Source organism: Ambystoma mexicanum, chromosome 9, assembly GCF_040938575.1.
Source record: "Ambystoma mexicanum isolate Mex_15411 chromosome 9, UKY_AmexF1_1, whole genome shotgun sequence".
Classification (NCBI taxonomy): Eukaryota; Metazoa; Chordata; class Amphibia; order Caudata; family Ambystomatidae; genus Ambystoma; species Ambystoma mexicanum.
The window spans coordinates 650434999-650459458 of NC_090931.1; the positions used below are offsets into that span (position 1 = coordinate 650434999).

At 45.7% G+C, this 24460-nt stretch overlaps 2 protein-coding genes across 14 annotated transcripts in view; one reads left to right on the forward strand and one right to left on the reverse strand.

Annotated features, from left to right (window-relative positions):
- WDR81 (WD repeat domain 81) overlaps nt 1-6840 on the reverse strand; it is a 239896-nt gene extending 233056 nt beyond the window's left edge. For 2 of the 3 annotated variants that reach the window (XM_069615372.1, XM_069615371.1), the window contains exon 1: nt 6619-6840. The gene's annotated coding sequence lies outside the window, so the exon portion shown is untranslated. The remainder of the gene's footprint in view (nt 1-6618) is intronic. The other variant, XM_069615373.1, reaches the window with a different exon arrangement.
- Nucleotides 6841-6979: 139 nt separating this feature from the next.
- Nucleotides 6980-24460, forward strand: part of CRPPA (CDP-L-ribitol pyrophosphorylase A) — a 43885-nt gene continuing 26404 nt past the window's right edge. For 3 of the 11 annotated variants that reach the window (XM_069615375.1, XM_069615380.1, XM_069615374.1), the window contains exons 1-3: nt 6984-7044; nt 11761-11859; nt 12205-12296. The gene's annotated coding sequence lies outside the window, so the exon portion shown is untranslated. The other 8 variants (XM_069615378.1, XM_069615381.1, XM_069615377.1 and 5 more) reach the window with 7 other exon arrangements.

Here is a 24460-nt window from a genome sequence, read left to right on the forward strand (position 1 = left end):
TGACTTTCCAATTCAACTATGTCCAATACTACGACCTCCCGGAACTCACCAACCTAATTGAAAGTGTTATTCCTTACACTATATTGTTTTTTCTAGTCATATAGATTTACCAGTGACTGAATATAGAACCTATTTTGTTATACCCCTGAGTAACCTTAACAGAATCGCTATATACACCTCATTTGGTGACCTTACTTCATTTATTATTACTTTTTTCCAGTGCCTTTGCACTATCCACCAGATTCGAATCAACCTCTCGAGGAGTGAGACTATCGTTTCCATGACTCAGATCCCATATAGCAATACTCCGATCTACTCAACCATCCAGGTAATGCCTTGACCCTTTACTCACATGCCTTTTACTTGTCTAGTACCCACTTTAAATTAGAACTGCTCATGACATCTTAGACAGCCTATTTTGCCTCTCCACATGAGATTATGAGAAATCCACCTGCATACTCTAAGTATGTTATGTTATATTGTTGACCCTTTTGATTCCGTAATATGATGTGTTGGGTCTTGAAATGTATAGTGTCTGTATGATTTCTTTTTACAAAATGGATGCATCCCTTTAGACTAGAAAGGGACACTAGATATGTGACTTCACAATGATTTATTGACAAGCCTATTGGAGCTATGTCGAACATTACCCCCTTTGTCTGATTCTTTTTACCAATATGTACATGATGCTCACCAAAAGATCCACAAAGGCTTCTGAAGAAGAGGATTGTCCTCGAAACGCGTCAAGCCTATCAAAGTGGAATCTCTCAACCATGATAATGCAGACAATGTATTGCTGTTTTGATTTGCTTTCGCTTCAACTATTTGTTTATGAATAAATGAGAGAGTCGTCTCTTCTTTTATATTACCACTACCAACTCTCATTGATTTTTTACAAGGTACATTCATATTTAATGTTTCTCCTCACAAAACTCATTGATAGAGCACCAAAATCCCTAAGCAATTACGCCTTGTTGCGTATCCACAGAGTGTGCAGGGTATGGGAGGACTCCAACTTTGGGTCCTCTTTCTTTGTTCTTGTATACAATAGGGTTTTTGTGCCAGAACCCCCTTTTCTCCCCTACAACTCCCGAGAAACTAATAATGTTAACACCTAGTTGGTGTTACTCCCAAGTATATCACCTTAAATCATTTCTTAAAGTGGTGTGAACCTACTTTTCCCCTTTGTTACTATTGGGTAGGGTCACAGGGTTGGGCTAGGAGTGATCGCTCTGTCAGACCATGCGCCCATAAAGATTACCTTAAATACTTAAATATGGGGCACAACAAACCTATGGCAGTGGAGGTTCTCTAGCCACATCCTTAAGGATGGAGTCCTATGTGAGAACATAAAGAATAAAATCTTGGATTACTTTGCACTTAACGCAACAGAGGGTGTACACGACCAGGTGGTGTGGGACATGTTTAAGGCTACATTGAGAGGGGAGCTCATCGCAATGGAGTGCCAGAGGGACAAACAACTAGGTCTCTTACAGGAGGAATTGGAAGCTAAACTTAAATAATGGTTCAAATGGCAAATAACGTGGGGAGTACGCTGCAAAAGGAATATAGGCTGATTAGAGGGTGATTAGTTGTTTTGCAGACTAGAGCTGCAGAGCGTTCATTGCTCTGCCTCCAACAGAGGTATTATATGTCAAAGCCAATAAGGCGGATCGCCCGTTAGTGAGGTTGATTAGGAAAAAAGATGCATTGAGGACAATCCTTAAAATAAAGACAGGTGGGTAAGAAAGCACTGCTCCATCTGACATAATTTCAGTGTACACTGAATATTATTCTTCCCTGTACACATCAGATTCCCCTAAGGAGGGAGCCCAAAGGGAATACCTGTCCTAGTCCCCTCTACCTAAGATTACTCAAGAACGGGAAGAACTTGTGGGAGACATTACTCCCGAAGAAGGCCGGCTATAGCTGCCTTGCCATCAGGAAAAGCCCCGGGCCCGGATGGCTTCCCAGCGTGTTTCTAAAACCGCTTTAGAGGGACGCTGATACTGCGCTTAGTCCAGCTCTTCAACTCTTTTGGGGGAGCAGGGTGTATCACCCCGACAAAGAAAGAAGCCATGGTTGTGTTGCTCCCAAAGCCGGGTAAGGATGTCACTATGCGGTTCGTACCAGCCAATTGCCCTTATTAATCCAGACAAAAAGATCTACACCAAGTTTTTGGTGTCATGCCTGTATAAGCTCCTCCCCAAATTGATTGATCCCCACCAGTTGGGATTTATTAGGCAAAGGCAGGCCTCAAATAACGTTCGGCGGGTCGGTCATCTGATTGAAAAAGTAAAAATCTAGAACCCCTGCACTTAGCATTAAGATACCGACCGGGGCCGAATGGCCATTTCTCTTCCATACCGTTGAGGTTATGGGATTTGGTTCTAAATTCCTTTCAATGATAAGATCTAACTACCGAACTCCCTCCTTGCACCTGGCAATCATCAAGCAACTTTTGCAGAGGATCCAGGTATCACAAGGTCCTAAGCAGTGTTGCCCGCTCTCCCAGCCCTTATACGTCATCCACCTGGAGTTGCTCTTGGCCAGCATTAGGGCCTCCCCGGATATAAGTGGGATTCTCTTTGGGGGTGCAGAGCATAGAGTCGCAACGTTTTCCAATTGCATGCTCCTCTTGATCGCAGAACCAGAAACCTCATTCCCAGGGATCTTGCGGGAACCTCTTCTCTTTGAGGAGGTGGCAGGGTTAAAAATAAATGCCCACAAGTCAGAGTTATTAAATTTGACCATCCACTCAGAAAAAGTGCAGGAATTGCGGTTAGAGTACCCTATTGATGGGAAAAAATTGAGTTAGATACTTGGGGGTCCAGATTACTGGTTCTCTGGGTGAAAAGCGGAAAAGCTGCTGGCCGAATGGGTGCCCTAATCAATATCCAGGCTGGAGAGGATAAATGCCCTTAAAATTGTGATTTTGTCCAAAATACTGTACCATTTTACAGCCCTTCCAGTGGGGGTTCCCCAAGATTTCTTCAGGACCCTTCAAAAACATGTGGGTTCATTTATTTGGAACCGCAAGAGACCCAGGGTAGCTATCCAGATGCTAATGTCTCACAGAAGCAAGGGAGGGCTGGGAGCACCAAACCTCTGCCTCTACCCTTGCGGCTCAAATCAGAGTGAACTGGGACTGGTTCAGGGGCGATCGAGCAAAGGTCTGGACAAATCGGTGGTGGGCTTGCAGCTGGACGAGGTGTTGTGGCGATCCAAGGGGGATAGACCTGCAAACATGTACCGTAGCAGGATAGGGTCCCTGGTATGAGACTCATGGGATGAGTTGGTGCTAAGGGTGAACTTGACCACCTTCCCCTCCCCGCAGACGTTGCTGTTTAGGAATACCCAGTTCACGCCGGGCATGGGAAGGGGTGCTTTCAATGGGTGGGCAGCGGCAAGGTGCCACAAACTATGTAACATGTTCTCAGGTCAGGACATTAAATCCTTTGCACAGTGCAAGCAGGAATTTGGGCTAGATGGGGGGGGAAGAGGTATCGCTACTCTCAAATGAGGCACTCGCTTACGAACCCAATGGTCGGGTCAGCAGCCACCAGGGATCTCGCTCCCTTTGAACGGTTTGTAACAACGGACATGGGGGACAGGCATTTGGTAAGAGCGTTATATGGGATTATAGCAGAAGGGGAAGGGTGCTAGGCATGGCACTATATGCAGTGGGAAACGTGGGGCAGCTGCTGGAGGGGGAACTTTGGACTCAGTTATGGGCAGATATACCCAAGCTTACGCAGGCCATCCAGATTCAGGAGATGTGGATTAAGATAATGGTCCAATGGCGTCTGACCCCAGAAAAACTACATAAATTCTACCCAACTGCATTGGCTGGAGGGGATGTGGGGAACTGGGATTGTGGAAGCATATCTGGTGGGAATGCCCAGTCATACAGCCTCATTGGGACATGGTGCATGCAGCAATGAATAGTATTTTTGGGAGTCGGATGCCGGACAACATAGGAATGGCCATCCTGGGAATGGGCGTTGTTCTGGAAAATCTACCCTCGAAAGATCAAAGAAAGACATACGTCATCCTGATAGTGGTGTCAACGCTCGCGGTGGCACAGAAATTGAACAAAAAGATGCCCCCACAGAACACCAATGGGTTAGTAAAATCTGGAACTTTGTGGCACTGGAGTGGGTGACCCATTAGATTCAAGGGGATCACCAAAGGTTTTTCTCAGACTGGGACATTGTCCTCCATCACCTGCAGCAGGACTTGTGGGCCGCATGGTGCCCGAAAAAAATGAGATTGCTGGGCTGGTTGAGTACTCGCTCCACTTGGGGAGGACACCTTCACAGGAAGCTGGGAGGAGAAATGGCTGAAGTTTCTAGGCGACGTGAGGACTATATGGGGTTTCTCAAATGGTGCAAGGGCCCGTACAACAGCTGGCAAGAGAACTGGTCACTCACAGAAACTTGGGACTGCGAGCCATCTACAGAGTTTATGGACTCAGGAGGGGTGAGGGGAACAGGAAACTGAAAAGGAGCGTTTCGTAAACAGAGACCTTATGTTGCTTTCATTATCAAGTGAAATACACTTTTAAAGTCCCTATGAGACCAGATAGCATTGTCTGTTTACAGGTTTGCTGACACTTTCTGAAATGCCTTTAAGGCATCATTACGTATGAACGTTTTTTACGTAGGACATCTACGTGCTTAGGAAGAGAATCATGGAGGATGGAGGACTCCATGCCATGCACAGCTCAAATATATTCAGCTGCTGGTGGGTTTGTTTTTCCTATTTTGATTGTAGCAACAGCAGGTCTTTGTGTGTCTTCTTGGCTGGAAAGTAGTATCCCCATCCCCGACTCCCTTCCCCCAACCCCAAAATAGAAGTGATGGTGCCCGAGGAAAATGAGATTGCTGGTGCGAGTACTCGCTCCACTTGGGGAGGACACCTTCACAAGAAGCTGGGAGGAGATATGGCTGATGTTTCTATGGGAGGTGAGGACTATGGGAGTGGGAGGGTTTCTCAAATGGTGCAGGGCCCGTACACCAGCTGGCAGGAGAACTGGCCACTCACAGAAACTTGGGACTGGGAGCCATCTACAGAGTTTATGGACTTGGTGGATTGGAGGGTGGCATGTCAGTCCAGGACTGGATGCGTTGTTGGTTACATGTGTTTGGATCGAGCGGGGATAAGGTGAGGGGGCGAGAAGGGGGTTACATGTGTTCTTACTGTTGAAAATGTCAATAAAATATATATATATTTTTTTTAAGTGCATTGTTACTGTGCTGCCCTCACCAACCAAAAATAAGCTCCCTGGCCAAGCACAAACACACGCACACACATTCACTCGCTTATTCACACAAAGCAAACTCTCACTCATTGCATGAGAGGACCAGAAGTGACCTTCCTATACATTTTACATCCCCCTGCACCTGTTCCAAATAGGCACAGAGAAGTGTTTTCCTCCCTTTACTTTTAAAGGTGCACCTCTTTTGAATATCAGGATTTACTTGAAAATGCCTTTCCACCTTGCGCAGTTGTGCATTTGGTACGAAAAGAGCACCTCATTGTGCACAACTATGAGGCACACATTTAAATGTCCTTTGTGCACGATTCACCACCTTTTTGGCGCAAGTGAAGTGAATGAGCATACCATCAGTTGCACCAAACACGTTTTGAAAATCGTTTCAGAGAGTGTGGTTCGAGGTGTCAGAGGGGAATAAGGAATGGCAAAGGAAACACGGGAAGGAAAGGGTGCATGGGTTTTTTACTGTTTCTGAAATCATTAACCCCAGATTTGCTCATGTGCAGGTATAGTGTTAAATACCATTAGCTCCAGAGCAGATACTGTGACTGGAATCGTTAGCCCCATAGTACGTACGTACTGTGCATGCCATCATTGTCGCAGGGCAGGTATTGTGTCTGTAGTTATATGGTGCATGCCATCATTGTCACAGGGCAGGTATTGTGTCTGTAGTTATAAGCCCCAGGGCAGGTATTCTGTCATATATAACGGATTAGCAGGTACTGTATCACACATCATTAGTTCCAGGGCAGGTACTGTGTCTGGAATCGGTATCCCAGATCGTGTACTGTGTCTGTAATTATTTGCCCCAGGGTAGGGATTGTCAGATGTAGCTGATGAGCAGATACGTACTGTATTGGAAGTCATAAGCTCCAGAGCAGGTATTGTGTCGGCACTCATTCGCTCCAGCCAGAAGATGTGATGGGCATTTACCAATAGCGCTATAGAAGGTAGTGTATGCTACAATTCGTCGGGGTGTTGTGTCTGTAGCCATTAGAACTAGAACAGACACTGTGCCTCCAGTTACTATCCACAGAAGGGTCATTAGCCCCAGAGAAAGTAGTGAATCTGCAGCCATTAGCCCTGGGCACACATTACTTTCAGAGTAGGCACATGCACTGGAGACAGTACACGTCTGCAATCATTAGCCGGCGGAGGTATTATATACCTGCACCGGCTAATATAGTCGCTTACACCAGACCACGGTCTGCGTAGTAGCTGCACAGCAGTTACTGGGTCTACGAGCATGAGCTTCAGAGCAACTACTGTATCTACGATAGCAACAACAGGCTGCCCTATGTAATTTGAAAGAACAGATGTTTAGAAAGTCAGATACTTACAATTTTAAATTTCAGCATGTGATGAGTACAATACAGCGAATTATAGCTTCAATCTCTTACTTCAACGTGCATTTCCAGAGGTTGCAAATTAACTCCTTTTATCAATATAACAACAAAGGGGTGAGAACGAACGGAGTTAATGGGTGCTAAAGGAAATGCATATACAACTCATTACAAGAGCTAGATCACATGCTCTAGCTCACCTGACACTACTTGGAAACTGAGGGCCTATTCATTATCAATAGAAGCACATTTTTAAAGTCCCTATGAGACCCGATAACATTGTGTGTTTGTTTAAAAGTTTGCCGATACTTTTCGGAAATACCTTTAAGGCGTGACGACGTATGAACATTTTTTACGTAGAACGTCTACGTGCTTAGGAAGAGAATCATGGAAGAAATATCCCTCCATGCCCTGCACTGGCAGGTATATTTATGTGCCAGTGGGTTTGTTTTTCCTATTTTGATTGTAGCACCGCAGGTCTTTGTGTGTCTCCCTTCCACCCCCCAAACAGAAGTGATGTATGGCCGTGCGGCGCACGTCGTGGGAATTTCAGGGCAGATGTAATTTTTTTATTTTATTCAACTGCCAGCAGGTCGGATTTACATGTTTTCCATCTCCAAATGGCAGTGGCCTTTTTGCTGTATTCACGGGCTTTCTATAAAGCTGTATAGGGGCCGGGAGCGTTATGGCATGAAGTTCCATTGCCATTATTTCTGTAACTTTACTGGCTTTAAGAGGTGAGGGAAGGGCTATAAGTGGGGTAAGAACTCGAGGGGGGCATCATTTGGGGGGCATGGCTTCCAGGATGGGCGTGACATAAAAAAAAGTGTGCAAACCATACTAAGGTATATAAATGCATGTATGCTATGTTTATAAAAGATGGCTTGAAAAATACACAAGCCATAGTAAGGTATGCACATAAATATAGAAGTGCTTACTTTTATATATATGTGTGCCTTACTATGGTTTGTGTACTTTGCGATGGCTTGAAAGGTACACAAACCGTAGTAAAGTATGCACACACATATATAACACTTATATGTTTGTGTGCATACCTTATGGTTTGCGTACTTTCAAGCCATCTTTTTTAAACATTTCTATGTTTATAAAAGATGGCTTGAAAAGTACACAATTCAAGCCATCTTTTATGAAGCTTTGGCGACAAACAAAGCGCAAGGCAAAGCTTTATAAAAAGATGGCTTGAATTGTTCAAGCCATCTTTTTTAAACATAGAAATATGTCCAGGAATCCCCAGGTTTGCAAAGGATTAAAGACGCCTAAGTGACCTGGGGAAACAAAGGGATAGAGGGGTCACCAGTAGGGATGTAACGGTATAACGGTATACCGTTAAAGAAACAGTGAACCACTTAATTGAACAATAATAACCGTCACATTGTTTATACCGTTATACCGTTCATACCGTAAAGTGTGCTTTTCAATCTGATTTGGAAAGGCTGCAGTAAGCAAGTGCTGCGCAGTCTTGGTCTTGCACTGTTGGATGTGCCGTCTGCCAAGTAGTTTCAGTTGGAGCAGTTTTTAATGCCATTCCATAAACCACACGTGCCTGACACAAAATCAATATGTTAGCAATAGGAAGAATAGATACAGTGCCAAGAAGGAAAAGGGTTTACTTTGGGTTGGCGGCTTTGGGGTTTATATATTTATAATGGATAATGTTCTCTAAACATATGGCAATGGGGGATTTCCCTGGTTCTATCATTGAATTTACATATAATAAGTCACACTGCGAAATTCACTCATCTCTGTGGGTATTCCCTGCTGCCATACCAAAGGGTAACATGTCAGTGATTACTGAACACCTTTTGGCCCGCAAGTAAACTAAAGGCTGTAACGTAAAGAGAGTGCGTGTGTGTGTGTGTGTGTGTGTGTGTGTGTGTGTGTGTGTGTGTCTGTGTGTGTGTGTATATGCGCACAAGCGTATACTACCATCAGCCTCCATTGATCGGTGGCATGCAGGTTATCAAGATGGCAACATGTTCATCTTCACCAGTAGCCAGTGGGGGAGCATAAAGCCTAAATGACCACTTAAGTAAAGCTATTCAGTTTGCTTTGCCAGTTGCAGCAGGGCTCCCCCCTCCACGTGTGTTTGTGTTTGGTGGAAGCAAGGCATTTCAGTGGAAAGTATGTTGAAAAGCCCAATTCTGGCCCTGGGTGCCTGGTTTTGTTTGTGATGCTAAATCTGTCAATTTATGACCTTTTAGAAAATATTTGTTAAGATTAGTTAACTCCACCTGCTATACCGCGATAACCATGATATACCGTCATTTGGCAAGAAGGTTATCGTACCGTCATAAAACTAATACCGTGACACCCCTAGTCACCAGAGGAATTTACAGTGACTGACAGAAGTCCCAGCCAGCCAGAGCATTGCTTTGGCAGGCTGGCACTTCTGTCAGCTTGCCTGACTTAATGGCAGATGCATCTCCTTTCGCGGCTGCGGCCGGATAATGCGTCCTGCCAATGTTGTTGTGTGACCAGGGGCCCCGACACAGCCCCACTTTTTGGAGACTGCCAGGGCCTGGTCCCGGCTGGCCCCAGTCCACTTAAAGCACTGGGTGAGGGGTTCTGATTTCAGGGAGATGTGCCTAACTTTACTGCTCAGTGCTGCCAGGCAGTGCATTGAACTGTACCGGCCAGAGTCTGTGCCACAAGATGTCTTTCTTGATTACCCCAAACCCCCCCACCCCCACATTTATTCCGCTATCTGTCTAGGACAGAGTTCCTTCATTTCCCTTTGTTGTCTCACTGTCTAGATGCCTGCTTGTTCATGTATACCATGCTAGTATACAGTGAAAATGCAGACTCCTACCTAGTATTGCTAGCAAAATAGCAAAGTATTTCGCCTTAAAACTAGCCGTACTGTAGAGCAGAGGTCTTCAATCTGGGTGGCACATGATCCAGGATGGCGAGACAAAAATAATGTTTTTTTTTCCTGCACTTAACTGTGCATGGCAAGCCACTGGACCCCCATGCACATGCTCAGTCAGTGCGACATGATGGGGGGCGTGGTCACAAAACATGAAATAAATGCAACCTGAACATGCACTTTCCTGCATTCAGATTGTGCGTCCAGGCTGCGTTGTTGCTTCCTGCTGCTGCCAGCGTCTTCACGCCCGGTAAGTGATACTGCTTCTCTGGTGCCAAGAAGTGAGCGTTTCAGGCTTTTCCCAGTCCCCCTGTTCCCCTCTACCCCTGTGGAACCCCAAAGGCGGCTGCATGGGGAGAGGAGGCAAGCAGGGGGGCTGGATCACTGCCCTGCGCCTCTCTCCTCTGTGCCACCACCTTTTGGGGCCACGGTGGAGAGGAGGCGAGCGGGGACCGAAGCACGCATTGCCGGTGTTGTATCTGCCGCGGGTTATCCGGATATCATACAACACCGATTGGCTGCCCCGTCACCCATCGGGTCTATGGGCCAGCTCTTGCCGGGTCACATCAGATGTCTGGCCGGATCTTGGGACCCGGGCCTGCCTCAGCCCTGACCAAGCTTTACCGAGCCACCAGCTTCACCGAGGCAAGCTGGGGGCTCAGTGATCTAATCTTCACTGTGCTCTATTCTTTCGCTGTCACTCGCACATTTCCTGGTTCCGTTTGCTCATCCCGTTTTCTTTCTTCTGTCCTGAAAGGGACACCACAGGAATCAATGGGCCATGAACATCGCTGGGTTGGTGAGGGAGGCCATCAATGTTGAAAGCAGGCATTCTACATGCTGGGCTCATTATTGGTGTCCAAATGTGCATTTTACATGTTCGTTGTTCGAATGTGCATTTTACACGTTCAAAGGAAAAAAAGTAATTTCCAAACTCAAAAATGCTGCTGAAACTTGCATTCACATTTGCTCTGCACTTTCCACTCCCCCCTTCCTTGCATTTTTCCCCTCTCCCGTGCACTTGCACGTTCTCCATGTCACTGGGCCTAGTAAGATTGTTGTTTTGTTCTACCCTGTTCCCCTCCCTTGCCTTGTCACGCCCTGAAACACTTGTGTACGAGCGCGATGTAAATAAAATATCAATATCAATTCACTCATTTTCTTAGAATGTTTTGAAATTTTTTTTTATCAGAGCACCACACCAATACTCTGTAATTTGTGTGCCACTTGTTTTGTGTTTTATGACGGGTTATATTCATAAAGATGTTATGTTTGTCAAACTGGCTAATCACAAATAAATGCTCCTGTTGTGCTGATAGCAGTTATTATGAAATTAAACTGTGGGATCATGGGTGGCAACTTTTGATTTTCACTACAGGGACAGAGGCAGAACTACCCCCACCTCTGCCCTCAATATAAGCAACCCATCCGGGCCTACTCATCCCCTAGCCAAACACATTTTATAGCACTTCCTTTTTTTTATAAGGGGTTGCAAAAGTCATACGATTAACACGTTTTGCATATATAACATCTCAGCAATGGTCTATCAACCTGCTGAGCTACCCCGGTATCCATCTACTATAGAGCAAGTCTAAGCATCCCTTGATGTACTAAAAATCACTGCATTACCAACAGTACTTTGGGTTCACCACTGGCATCAAAGTGATTTAAATTGGAATTCATGTCTTCCTGCTGTGGGTGCCAGGCCTTTGCCTGCATGGGTCAGCATATGCTGCGGAGAAGCCAGGGGCCCTCGTGTCTGGCATGGCAGCCGTGGCAGTCTGCTGTTAATTAAGCGCTGTCACCAAACTGCAGTAAATGATAAATGGCTATTACTCGAGGTTTAAAAAAGTTAGCTCGATGGGTTACACACTACTTTGTCAGATTTTATGTAATATATGTAGATGAATGATTGGAATGGCAGCAGGCTGGACTTCTCAACTATTCTAGGCAGGGAAATGAAAGGGTAAAATGTAACAAGCTGATGCTCTGTTTCTCTCGCTCTCTCTATCATGTTTTGCCTCTGTGACTGAGTATGAGTCACGTTTTCAGGTATGTACACTGACTGCTCTCTGTTCTCTCTGCCAGCTGGGGTGGGCTGGCATTTTCCAGTCGGGCTCTGCACCCTAGGTCCCTTTTGTGTGCGGGGTAATTTGTGCGCTGACTGGCAGAGTTTAGTGTGCAAATATCGGTACAGTCAATATCATAGGTCTACATTTAATACTTTTTTATTGTACTTTTTTCAATTGCAGTAACAGAAATTGGATGTATCATCCCATCTAGGACAGCAAAGTCACCAGCAGCAGTGGCACCATCAAAAATCAAGACAGCTGTAGTTTGACTTACCAAAGGTAAGGATGCCTTTTTAAAAACAAATAAAACTCTATTTTGCTGTGGGTGAGGGTGGGGCAATTTTAAAGGTTTAGTTAGGAGTTCCAATCAGGGATTACAAACCTATTGAGGATGTTCCTTTCTCATGTCCATTTGGAGGGGGTGGGTACTGAAAGTTCACGTCTCATGTGGGAGTTGCATTTATAGTGCACTGTGTACTCTATCCTGGTTCCCAGTGTTAGGTCCTGCTTACTAGCTGATGCATAACACCAAAGAGCTGGTTTTAGCTCCTGCTCATCTAATCTTAATTTTTAAGTCTCAGATAGACCCATGTATCCTTGATTAATTGTTTGTTTTCATTCCAGCAGCATCACTACAAGCATCAGTGCATCAACCTAACCAGCTGTGTCACAGCAAGAAAAATCTAGTGAAGCACTTGACCCAGTGATGCAGTCAGGTAAGGATTTATTTTCCCTATATACTATTGGTTGAGTAGAAGCTGAAGGTTTATAGTTGCCCTGTGCAATGTGCATCCAGATGTGGTTTTCATCGCCAATCTGTGGCCTAGTCCAGGACCACACTTCAAAAAGAAATTCGAGCTTGGACTTAACTATCTGAACAGGGAGTCCTCTGAGACTTGTATCAATGTGGCGTTTAAAAAATTAAAAATACAACCAATTTTTCTGACCCATTTATTTAGAGGTTTTTTTTCACCCAGGCTTTTCACATGGTTCCTTTTGAATCTTTGCATGTGGCGTTTGCCATTTTAACTCATTTTAAATTTATTTTGACAACTTGAAATGGTTTTAAAAACGAACGTCACATACACTAGAGTGGGGGTTCACAGATTCAGGCTCTTTTTTTTTTAGATGGATAATTTCCTAGTGCCCAAAGATGGTAGGAATCTCAAACGAAAAGCAGAAGGAGAGGTGGAAACAGACAAAAGAAATGCAAAAACACAGAAATATGGTGACTCTTATTTGGACTTTGGGTTCTCATGAATCGCAGTTGCTGAAGAAGTTAACCTGCAGCGTGTGGTTTGTGGTGTTACATTAGCAAATGACAGCCTGAAGCCAACAAAATTAAGGCAGCATTTGGAAACGAAACATGCCGATTTAGCAAAAACGTCCAGGGGTTTCTTTGTATGCAGCTACAAGGCATAAAAAAGCAAAAAGACAGTGTTAAAAATGTGGCCTCAATACCTGCAAATGCTTTGAAAGCTACTATCTGGGCAAAAACAAAAAAGCCTTTTACAGATGCCGGGTAACGTGATTCTGCCAACAATTCTCACTGTCAGTCGGTTAAAGCTTGGTGACCGGTGCAGCAGAGAAATGCCAAGGTCTCCCCATGTCCGAAACCACAATTTGCCGCCACATCACTGACCTGTCCTCTGATATCAGTACAGAATTGATATCGCGCTTGAACCAGTCAGTTTGCCCTACAGTTGAATGAGGCCACTGACATTTCAAAAGAAGCTCATTTGATTGCTTGTGTTCGGTACTAAATTACAACTTCTACATATAAAATCCCCTATGACTGACTAAATATCCCTTTTCCAAAGAGACTAACTATTCCTTGAGTGGGTGCTGTCTCCCTAGCAAGCGCTGGTGTACCACCTGTCTAGGTTAGGGGACAGAAAAGAGACTAGCCCCACCCTCTCTCATTACTTTTTCTAGCATCTAAAAATAGGTGTACACTTTCAGAAGTCAAATCTGTCTTTTTAAAAAAAAAGTATTATTGCTTCCTCACCGTGTTTGTTTGTTTGTTTTATTATTTGTAATGCGCCATCATACCCTCGGGTAACAGTGCGCAGCATTTACATGGGATTGCGAGGCTTAGTTACAACATAAGAACAATATAAAACATACAGTAATAGAAGGAATATAAACATATGTACAAACAGGCATACATGGGTACAATAGCCATGAGTCTAGTCGACTGGGCACTTGGAAATGATGGGAAGCCTACGTTTTCAACCATGAAATGACCTTAGCTCGGAAGTTCTGATAGTGCAGGTCCATTCTGAGGGGTGGTGGTAGGGGATTCCACAGTTTTGCTGCTTTGACTGGGAAACTGTTGCCCCCTATGGTAGAAAGTTTAAAATTGGGGATAGAAAGGCAGTTTTTGTATGCTGTTCTTGTTGGTCTCAGGGAGGTCTGTCTATGGAATCTGTCGATGAGATAGATGGGGGCGGTGTTGTTGAGCGATTTGTGAGTGACTGAGGCCGTTTTTTGGAGGATTTTGTCATTGACAGTAAACCAATTATTCATTTGACGATGTGCTGTGATATGCTCTCTTCTAGAGATGCCCAGTGCTGCTCTAAGAGCGTTGTTCTGGAGAGTTTGGAGTTTGCTGGTAATGGCTTTGGAAGACCCAAGGTAGAGAGCGTTATAGTAGTCTAAGTGGGATAATATGAGGGATCTGGCAAGGGTCAAGCAACTAGTATCAGACAGGAAAGGTTTGGCTGCGCGGATCAATTTACAGGTATATGCCGTGGAGAATGCTAAAGATTTAACCTGTTTGAGGAAGGAGAAGGTGGAGTCCAGGTAGAAGCCCAGGGTTTTGACCTCTTGTCCCACATTAATGCTATTGCCATCAATCATGAAGGAGCAATAGGCAGGGCCCAGTTTCCTCAAGCTGGTAGTAGTACCTAGAATTATGAGTTTGGTTTTATCATCATTCAGGCATAGTCCATGTGTGGCCATCCATGCCTGGATGATGATGTACACTGTATTCACCAAGGCCAAATCCTTTCCATAATCTCCAGAAAGTGGAAGGAGGATCTGGGTATCATCCGCAAAATTAGTGTAGGTGATACCGAGGTGATCCAAATCATTGAAAAGGGGCTTGGTAAATATATTGTACAAGGTGGGGGAGGCACAGGAGCCCTGAGGCACGCCACAAGTGATGGGAATGGGGTCTGCTGCAGCTATAGGTGAAAAGACCCTCACAGTTCTGTCGTTGAGGAATGATCTAATCCATGTAATGGCTTCAACGGAAAAGTGGGCTGCTGTATGTAAGTGAGTGCATAAGACAGAGTGGTCGACTAGGTCAAATGCTGCGGAGAGGTCTAGGAGGAGGAGTAGGGCGGCTTGGCCATTGTCTCTTAACTTGTCGATCTGGGTTTTAAGGTCAATGAGGGCAGTCTCGGTCCCATGTTGGGGACGGAAGCCTGATTGCCTAGCTCCGAGTAGGTGGTGTTCTTCCAGGTACTTCTGTATTTGCACGGATGCGATCTTATCCAATATTTTTAGAAGAAATGGCACAGTCGTTATGGGTCTGTAGTTTGTGGGCGTAGCTGGGTCAAGTGTGGGCTTTTTTAGTAGTGGTAATACCCAGGATTGTTTTAGGTTTGTGGGGATAGAACCAGTGGTAAAGGAGGCGTTGATCAATTTTGTGATGAAAGGGGAGAGTTCACGAGCCGCATCTTTAATGAGCTGTGCAAGGCACAGATCGCCCTGACAGTTAGATGGTTTTAGCGACAGGATGGTTTTTTCTACTTCAAGAGTGGTGACTTTAGAAAAATCGAAGCGGATAGTTTCACTTGCGGTGGGCTTCTCAGGAGGTTTGGAGGTGGGAGGGTCATTCAAGGAGGCTTTTTTGCAAGCAATTTTATTTTGTAGTATAGTAATCTTGTTGGCAAGGGCCTTTTGAATTTCTGAGCACCAGTTTTTGTCTTTAGTGCAGGTGTCTGGAGGTGCAATGGGGGTTTCTACTTCTTTCAGAATAGAGAATAGTTCCTTCATATTAGATTTTGCATGGGCTATGCGGGAGTCAAAGGAAGATCGTTTAGCAAGGTAGATTTCTTTTTTGTAGAGGGCTGCAAGTTTGGTTAGTTTGAGTTTATTGGCTACTGAAGGGTGTTTTTTCCAAGTGGCTTTGCAGTTTCTTTTTTGCTGTCTTAGATTTTTGAGGAATGGTGTGTACCATTTGTTCAGATGTATTTTAGGCTTGCTGGGTCTAAGTTTGAGGGGAGCGATTAAGTCCAGCGATGTGGACCTAATTTTATTATATTCCCCGACCATGGTCTCAGGGTCTAGATTGTCAGGGAGTGTGTTTAGTGTAGGGAGTAGGTTTGAGATGAGTCTTTCCACAGTGATGCACTTCTTGTTTCTCGTGAGTGTGGGTGGGGCCCTGCTGATGGGTGGAGGTGGGGGTCGGTTGGTAGAGAGCATGAACGATACCAAATAGTGATCGGTCCAGGCTAATGGTGAGATGTCGCTGATATTGGCTAGACAATTGTAGTCGGCCACCCAGTCAAGCGTTCTACCTTTAGCATGTGTAGGTTCCAAACATCTTTGGGTGAATCCTAGATCAGAGAGGGTATTAAGTATAGAGCTGGCACTATGGTCTTCTGGGTCTTTGTATCCCAAGTTGAATTCGCCAAGGATGAGTACTTGGGTAGAGCTTTTGAGGTTACAGGATAGTATAGTATTAATATCTTCATCCAATGTGCCTATAGGGCCTGGAGGACGATATATCAAGTGTATGTTAAGAGTTTGCGATTTGGTAAGAGGGACTTTAACAGAGAGTAATTTGCAGGAAGGGAAATTTGTAGTAGTTGGGCTTCTCATGGTAAGGTTACATTTGTGTATGATAGCAATGCCCCCGCCTCTAGAGTTGAGTCGGTCATGTCTCAGGATAGTGTAATTATCTGGGATAGCGAGCATAAGCATTGGGCCAGCTGCTGGGTGTAACCAGGTTTCTGTGACGGCAAGGAGGTCAAGGTCTTCTTTAAGACTTATCAGTGTGACTTATCAATTACAAACAACAATTCTACTTTAAAAAAAAATTACAATATAATGTGAATATTGATGCGTTTTTGTCTTTTTTTGTGTGTGTATCTATTCACACTCTTATATCTACAGAGTAAATCTGTTCACTTAAAATGATAACATTAGGCCGAGCTTGCCAGTTCTTAAGCATGTCTCGGAGGTCAGGTCATCACTCTGAGCTTCTTTTGGTCAACTGGTTTCAGGGGGATGAGTATCACTCTCTGCTTTCTTCAGGACTCTAACTTGACAACACGGGTCAAGTTTCAATTTTCTTTTCTAAAAAAGACAACATTATTTTTCATGTCTCAATCTCCATTTTCTGATTGGGGGAGAGCATCTCTTGTTTCCTTCTACAGGTGTCTTGATTTCTGGGTTCCCAATTCTTAATTGTTTCTTCCTCTTCTCTTTTGTTCAGGTCTTCAAATTTGTGTCCTACTCTACACAGTGTCCCAGTGTATGAAAATAAGCTACTTTTAGTCAAGTCCTCTGTATTGTAGCAAACAATTCTGAATGCTGTGTTCACAAATATTTGTTCTCTAATCAAATTTGAGCTATTGCAAGCAATGATTTTGAAAGAATGTCATGTTTGCCACCCACACCTCCACTTGGGGGACCATTCTACACCAGCGCACGATAACAGTTCACAACCGATTTTAACATTTTGGAGTCCATGTGTATAGGGGAGGAGGGTTCCCAAGTCGGGTACATTTTTCTTAGGTGGGCTTGGGGTCAAAAAGTTTGAAGACCATTGCTGTAAAGTGACTGTCTTGTTATAAAGAACATGTTTTATTTTTTTTTAAAAGAAAGGCAAAACACCGAATTGCTATCTTGCTGGCACTTTTGTGTTTATTTTGATTGCTGGTTTGGAAGAGTACTTAGACCCTCCCCGGTCCCCAGGGGACAGTGCACATGCGGGCTAGAACAGCAGAAGCTTAATGTACTAAACAAACCTTCTTTGCAAAATCCCTGGTTGCTTTTTTACTTTTTAAACTGGTCCAATATCCATGTTCTTGCGGTGCCCTTGTGTGCAACGTTGCTATGCGTATGGTACGGTGCATATACAACTCGTAAACATGACCGCACCTTCAGTAGGTACGAGCAAATCATTCCAGTACTTTACTATGAAGGAAAGAGTCACACAGCCCCAGGAATACTCAAGATTTGACTCGGTCATCTGCTTAAGAACATTGCAGTGTCACGTAGCCACTGTGAGTATGTGTCTATCGTACATAAAGGGCATGGTGGCGCTATGCTTGTAACTTTCAATAAGTTGCCCAGATAGCTGCATGCCAGTGCATAGATTTCCCTTGTGTGAGGATTGTTCATGTGTGGCATGTGGGAAGCTTGTGCGCCTTTTGCAGCATCTACACTATTGCTTAATTCTGAAGCATGGTGCCAAGGGGTACAGTTTTGTTTGGCTGGCATGAAGGCTTACCAAGTTCTGAACTGTGTAGCAGACTGTTTGAGCCACTGTGTGGTACGGCATGCACTGCACACACTGCCGGGTGTAGTCTTAGGCAGAGAATGGTTGAAATGCCCTGATGAATGCGCTCTTTGATTCCTGCTTCTGTTGGCACACAGCACTTTGGACTTGGATGAACAATCGCAATGAATTTGCTTTTACTTTACAAAAGCTCCAGATTAGATTTGCTGTTGTTTCTGTGTACACATAATGGTTGCAGATATTGGCCACCCAAGCTCTCATTAAGAAGGCAGAAAAAAGGCTTCTCTAACCAACAGTGGAAAGATGCCCCCCCCCATCTAATTATTTCTCTTAAACGTTGCTTGTGGCCTGATCATTGCTTTCACTTAAGTCATTGAACACCGCCAACTAAACAAAGTAAAAACACAGAACACCACTCTCTATGTGCCATCCATTCATTGCCCAGCAGCTGAAAGAGACTTACATTACGCTCACCCCCCCACCCCCCACCTCAGTCACGCTGGGGTACATTGTTTACAGTATATGCATAAGTTTGAAATTTGTGTTATGTGAAAAGTGTTCAGGACAGGTACTCTGTTCTCAAGTTAGGTTGAAGGTCAAAGCACCCCTAAAGAGATTCTGTAAAGCTGCCCCCCACAAAAAGCGAACAGCCTGACATTTAAAGACTGTAATTTTGTATTGTAATACTTTTGAATATGTTTTCATTGCTGGAAGTTACAGATGCTATACCTGTGAGGCAGAGCTGTTCTATTGCTTTTACACCATTTATTTTAAAGAACATATACAGAGCTTGCTTACCCCAGTTGATTTTCCATTGCCTTTTCAGTTCACAATAGGGTGAAGTTGGGCCAGCCCTTGGGCATGGTGAACAGTGCTGTAACTCCCTGCATGACTTGTGCTGTCCTCCATCTACGTTTAGTTTATGTTCAACACTTTGGGGGAATCACTACATGATTTAATACAAACAAATGTAAGTTTCAGGGACTCATCCAGATTACTGCATGTTCTAGTTATACTTATGTCCCTTTCTCTGTATAGGTTGATGAGGTTCCCAGAGGGGTTTTATTGCCCCTTCAATGCAGTTTATTTTTTCCAACTATTGCACCTCCCCGGTAATTGAAGATAGTTTGCCTGTAAACGTATTTATTGAATGCTTGCCAGGGCTAGTTGTGATCACTATGTTGTTAATTTGAAAATATGTTTTTTGATCATTGTTTGTGATGATCTGGGCTGAATGCTTTTCATGATGATGGTTGGGAACCATTTTGACATATTTCTTTTGTCTCTAATGATGGGTCCAGTTCCTCCTTGTTCGATGTTGTGGAGCTTGGAGCTATGTTCTTGCTTTTCCAGATTTTTCAGCAGCCTTGTGTAACAGAGGACTGGCGTGGTGGCAGAAGCTTTCGGACGTGGGCGTGAAAGGAGTGCTGTTAATTGCTTTGCTATTTAAAAGAGGGCAGTCACTTTATTGCCTTAAGGCAGTGGTCTTCAAACCTTTTTATGCTGAGCCCCCCTTGAGTAAAAATATAGTTTCTGCCCCCACAAGCCACAGATTCTTATATTTTCTATTCTATTTTAAAGAGCTTTGCGCTTCCCCCGCCTTCCCCCCCCCCGGCATCCTTCGGGCCAGCCCCCAAGTTTGAAGATCACTGTTTTAAGGCACCCTAGCCGTTCAGCATACGGAGGCCCCCTTTTCGTGTGTGGGGGCGATTCTTTCCCTTCCCCTTTCTGGTTCCACACAATGACTGTTCTACTGATTAGTTTGATCGCTTTAAAACCATCGCCAAGTAGGGGATAAATGCTCCTACTGGCTGTCCCCTCTGTCTTTAATGCTGCTGCTCCAATGCCCCCACAATGTTTCCCCTGAATAGGTACATGCCTTACTCGGATAGGTGCACCTGACCCTCTAAGTGATAATTTGGCTTATCTACATGTATCAGGCCATGACTCATTCTTGCAAAATCATGCCTCTGCAAAATGTACCCATGGCTTATTAAACATTTATGCAGGATTTTTCCACTGCTCATGAGCGCTGCACTATTTCAGGTGTAGTGCATAATTGATGGCACAGTAGCAATGCTTATGGGGAGGGGGGCTTCTGTTGACCCTTCTGGAGGATAGTGCCTGGCTCATATTAGTAAAGGCCTGCTTGCTAAGGTGTAGTATTTACTTTTTGTTCCCCCAGTAAAGATCACGTTGGTTATGGGTTCTGTCCCTACATACCCTCCTATTTCCAGTCCCTATAATTTCCTGTACATGTTGCTGTATGCAAGCTGGGACTCTCTAAGGTTGATATTTACATTTAAGAAACTGAAACGAGTGCCTTTCTTATAAAGGACCCACACAAAATGACTCTGTGTTAAACGAATCTTCACGAGATCGTGGGTTACCTCTTCTTTCTGTAGACCGTGGAGTTGAGGTTGCCAGTATGTCGCTGTATGATGGCCGATGAATGGGTAGCGCGAGAAATTAGCCCAATCCCCTCCTGACGATATAAGACAGGACGGCACTGAACCAACTCCCAACGCCACGGGTGGCACTTCTCAGAATTTTGCGTGGCGTCGGGACAGTGTTTCCACTGGCTGAGAAGGCTTGATGAAATCACCGAAGATAACAGGGCTGAACACAGGAACTTCCAAGAAGGCAGTAAGGCACAGGTACCGGCAGGGCACAAGACAGGCAAAGGAGGACAGACTGCAAGGAAAAGCAGTACTGACAGGGGATACCTCACAACAACTAGGAACCCAGACAGGACCTCCCCTACCCTGAACCAGGAACAGGCAAGGAATCCCTAAACTAGGAACAGGCAAGGAATCTGCAAAATAGGGAAGAAAGGGTAGGAGGGCCTGGAAGCAAGAAGGAAATAAGGAAATGAGGCAGGGCTAGACAGGAAAAGGTAGAACAGGAGGGCTGGAAAACGAGTGCCAGGACTCTAGCAGCGCATACACAGTAACAACCGCGTTGAGACGCGTTGTCCCTGTGTATGCGGTGCCCTTTTATGGCTCGGGGTCAAAGCGAGGCTTGGAACGCATGTTCCGACACTGCGCATGCGCAGGACGTCGAATACTGACGATCCGCGCATGCGCAGATCCTCGCAAGATGGCGGCGTCCACGGCGCCCATCCGAACCGCGGGTCGGCGTGAGGAGAGACGCCACCGCGGGTACAGCCTCCATGAAGGAGGAGACCGCTGCGGCCATGGACCAGGGACCCCAGGACAGGTAAGTGGCACCCGCGAGCGAGCGCGCGGCGTGACACCATACCCCCTCCCGGACAACCCCGGAGCACCGGGTTTCCAAGGAAAGCGGAGATAGAAGTCCCGAACCAGGCGCGGTGCATGCACGAAGGAGCGCGGTTCCCAAGTGCGGTCACAAGCAGGATAACCCTTCCAAGTGACCAGGAGCTGCAGAGCACCCCGCCAAATCCGTGAATCACATATCTCCTGCACCTCAAATTCAGGGACCCCCCGAACCAAAACCGGGGCAGGACGGGAACAGGTACGACCCATAACATCGGGCACGTAGGGTTTCAAAAGGGAAACATGAAAGACAGGATGAACCCTCCAAGAGCGAGGCAAAGACGAACGAAAGGCAACAGACGAAATACGCTCTATGACGCGAAAAGGACCAAAAAAGCGGGGGGCTAGTTTCACAGGTAAGTTGCGTACTGGTAGATTCTTGGAGGACAGCCAAACCATGTCCCCAACATGAAGGACAGGCTCAGGGCTCCGTCTCTTGTCAGCCTGCTCCTTCATATGTGCTTGTGCCGCTGCCAAGGTACCGGCCGCCAGACGATGTTGATCGCGGATCAGAGTCACCAGGGCATCTGCAGATGGAACGGCACTGGAAGATGTAGGATGAACAGGCAGCAGTCTGGGATGAAGACCAGTAGAGCAGAAAAAAGGGCTGAGTCCGGTAGCGGAATGAACAGCGTTGTTGTAAGCCGCTTCCGCGGTATCCAACCATTCCGACCAGTTGTCTTTGGTAGCATTGGCATAACAACGTAGGTATTGCTCAAGGGTCTGATTGGTACGTTCTGTCTGTCCATTAGTCTGCGGATGATAGCCGGAACTCAGGGCTCGCTGAATGTCCAAATGCCGACACAGTTGGCTCCAAAAGGCAGAGATGTATTGAGACCCCCGATCTGACAGGATCTTCTCCGGAAGGCCATGAAGACGATACACCTCGTGTAGAAAACATCGTGCCATCTGGGATGCAGTGGGCAGTTTAGGAAAGGGCAAGAAATGGGCAGTCTTGGTGAAACAATCCACCACCACCATTATACACATGAAACCACCAGACTGGGGTAGGTCAACGATGAAATCCGTGGCGATGGTATGCCAAGGGTACGGAGGAATAGGCGTGGGTTTCAGAAGACCAATGGGCCTTTTGCGAGGAATCTTGGTCTGGGCACATACAGGGCAGGAGTCCACATAGTGCTTTACCAGTGTAGCCCATTCAGGCCACCAGTACTGCCGTGCAACCAGTTCTTGTGTTGTGCGGACTCCACGGTGACCGCAAACGACGGAATCATGACAATTTTGTAGAACGATTTTCTGGAGTTCCAAGGTGGGCACATACAAACGATCCTTGAAGAACAACAAGCCGTCACGTTCTCTGATGTCAGCACGTTGTAGTATCTGAGATCTTGAGGAATCCGTTCGTGTGGCCTCAATCAACTGTTGGAGCTGGGGTGTCACCATCGATAGAAAATGTTTGGGCGCTATCAGAGGTTCCGGTTCCTTGACACCTTCAACGTTTTTTTCCAAAGACCGAGACAGGGCATCAGCCTTAGTGTTCTGGGAACAAGGGATGTACGTGACGGTGAAATCAAACTGCGAAAAGAAAAAGGCCCAACGAGCATGACGGGAGGTTCTGCATTGCAAAGAGCGCAGGAACTGTAGATTGCGGTGATCCGTGCGAACCACCACCGGGTACCTCCCACCCAGTAAGTGATGTCGCCACTCCTCGAAAGCAGCTTTTATCGCTAATAATTATTTTTCTATCACTGCATAGTTTCTCTCGCTCACTGACAATTTCCTTGAGTAGTATGCCACCGGGTGCTCTATTCCCATGATTGCATCTTGCTGTAGTAAGACCGCACCAATTGCATAGTCCGATGCGTCTGTTTCAACCACAAATGGCTTTTCATCATCTGGATGTCTAAGAACAGGAGCCGACATGAAAGATCTTTTCAATTCCAGGAATGCCTCCTCGGCCTGCGTGTCCCAGAGAAACGGCACCTTGGTACTAGTCAGGCGGGTTAGACTGTTGGCTAGTTGAGAAAAACGTGGAATGAAGCGTCGATAAAAGTTGGCGAAGCCCAAGAACCTTTGAAGCGACTTCACACCATGTGGTGGTTTCCATTCTCGTATAGCTTGCAGTTTTGCGGGATCCATCTGTACTCCTGTGTTGCTGATCACATAACCCAGAAATTCCATGCTTTCCTTATGAAATTGGCATTTTTCAATTTTGGCATACAGGCCGTTGTCTATTAGTCTACGGAGGACTTCCTGAACATGCACCACGTGTGCAGTACGAGTGTCAGAAAAAACCAGAATGTCATCAAGGTATACCCAGACAGATATCCCAATAAGGTCCGAAAAGACATTGTCCATGAACCGCTGGAAGACGGCCGGGGCGTTGCAGAGTCCAAACGGCATTACCCTGTACTCGAAGTGACCGATAGGTGTTTTGAAGGCCGTCTTCCACTCATCTCCCTTCTTAATCCGCACCAGGTGATAGGCCCCTCTTAGATCCAGCTTGGTGAAGATTTGTGCGGATTTCAGGGATTCGATGATTTCCCGGATGAGTGGTAACGGGTACCTGTCTTTCCTCGTGATCTCGTTTAGTTGACGATAGTCGATACAAGGGCGCAAAGTGCCCTCTTTCTTCTTGACGAAGAATAACGGGAATCCTGCAGGGGATTTGGACGGCACTATGTAGCCCTTGTTGAGGCAATCCGTAATGTACTCCTGTAGGACGCCTTTCTCGAGTTGCGTCAACGAATAGATCTTGCCGTGGGGAATAATCGCACCAGGCGGGACGTCAATGGAACAATCAAAGTGCCGATGGGGTGGCAGTGGTATGTCCTCAGGCTTGGAGAACGCCTTGTTGTATCCAGCATATTCATGAGGAACCAATTGAGTGGCACATAAACGAGCAGATACTTCAGCAGGATTGAGGGACTCCAAAATTGCAGGAAAGGTTTCGTGAAGTACACAGTCGCGAGGACAACGTGTCGCAGAGAACACCAGGGAACGAGCGGTCCAGTCGACCTGGGGATTGTGATACAGCAGCCATGGTAAACCCAGCACCACCGGAAATGAGGGAGATTTGATGACGTCCAATGAGATTCGTTCGAGATGCCCTTCCACAGAGAGCCACAAGGGATCGGACTGTTGG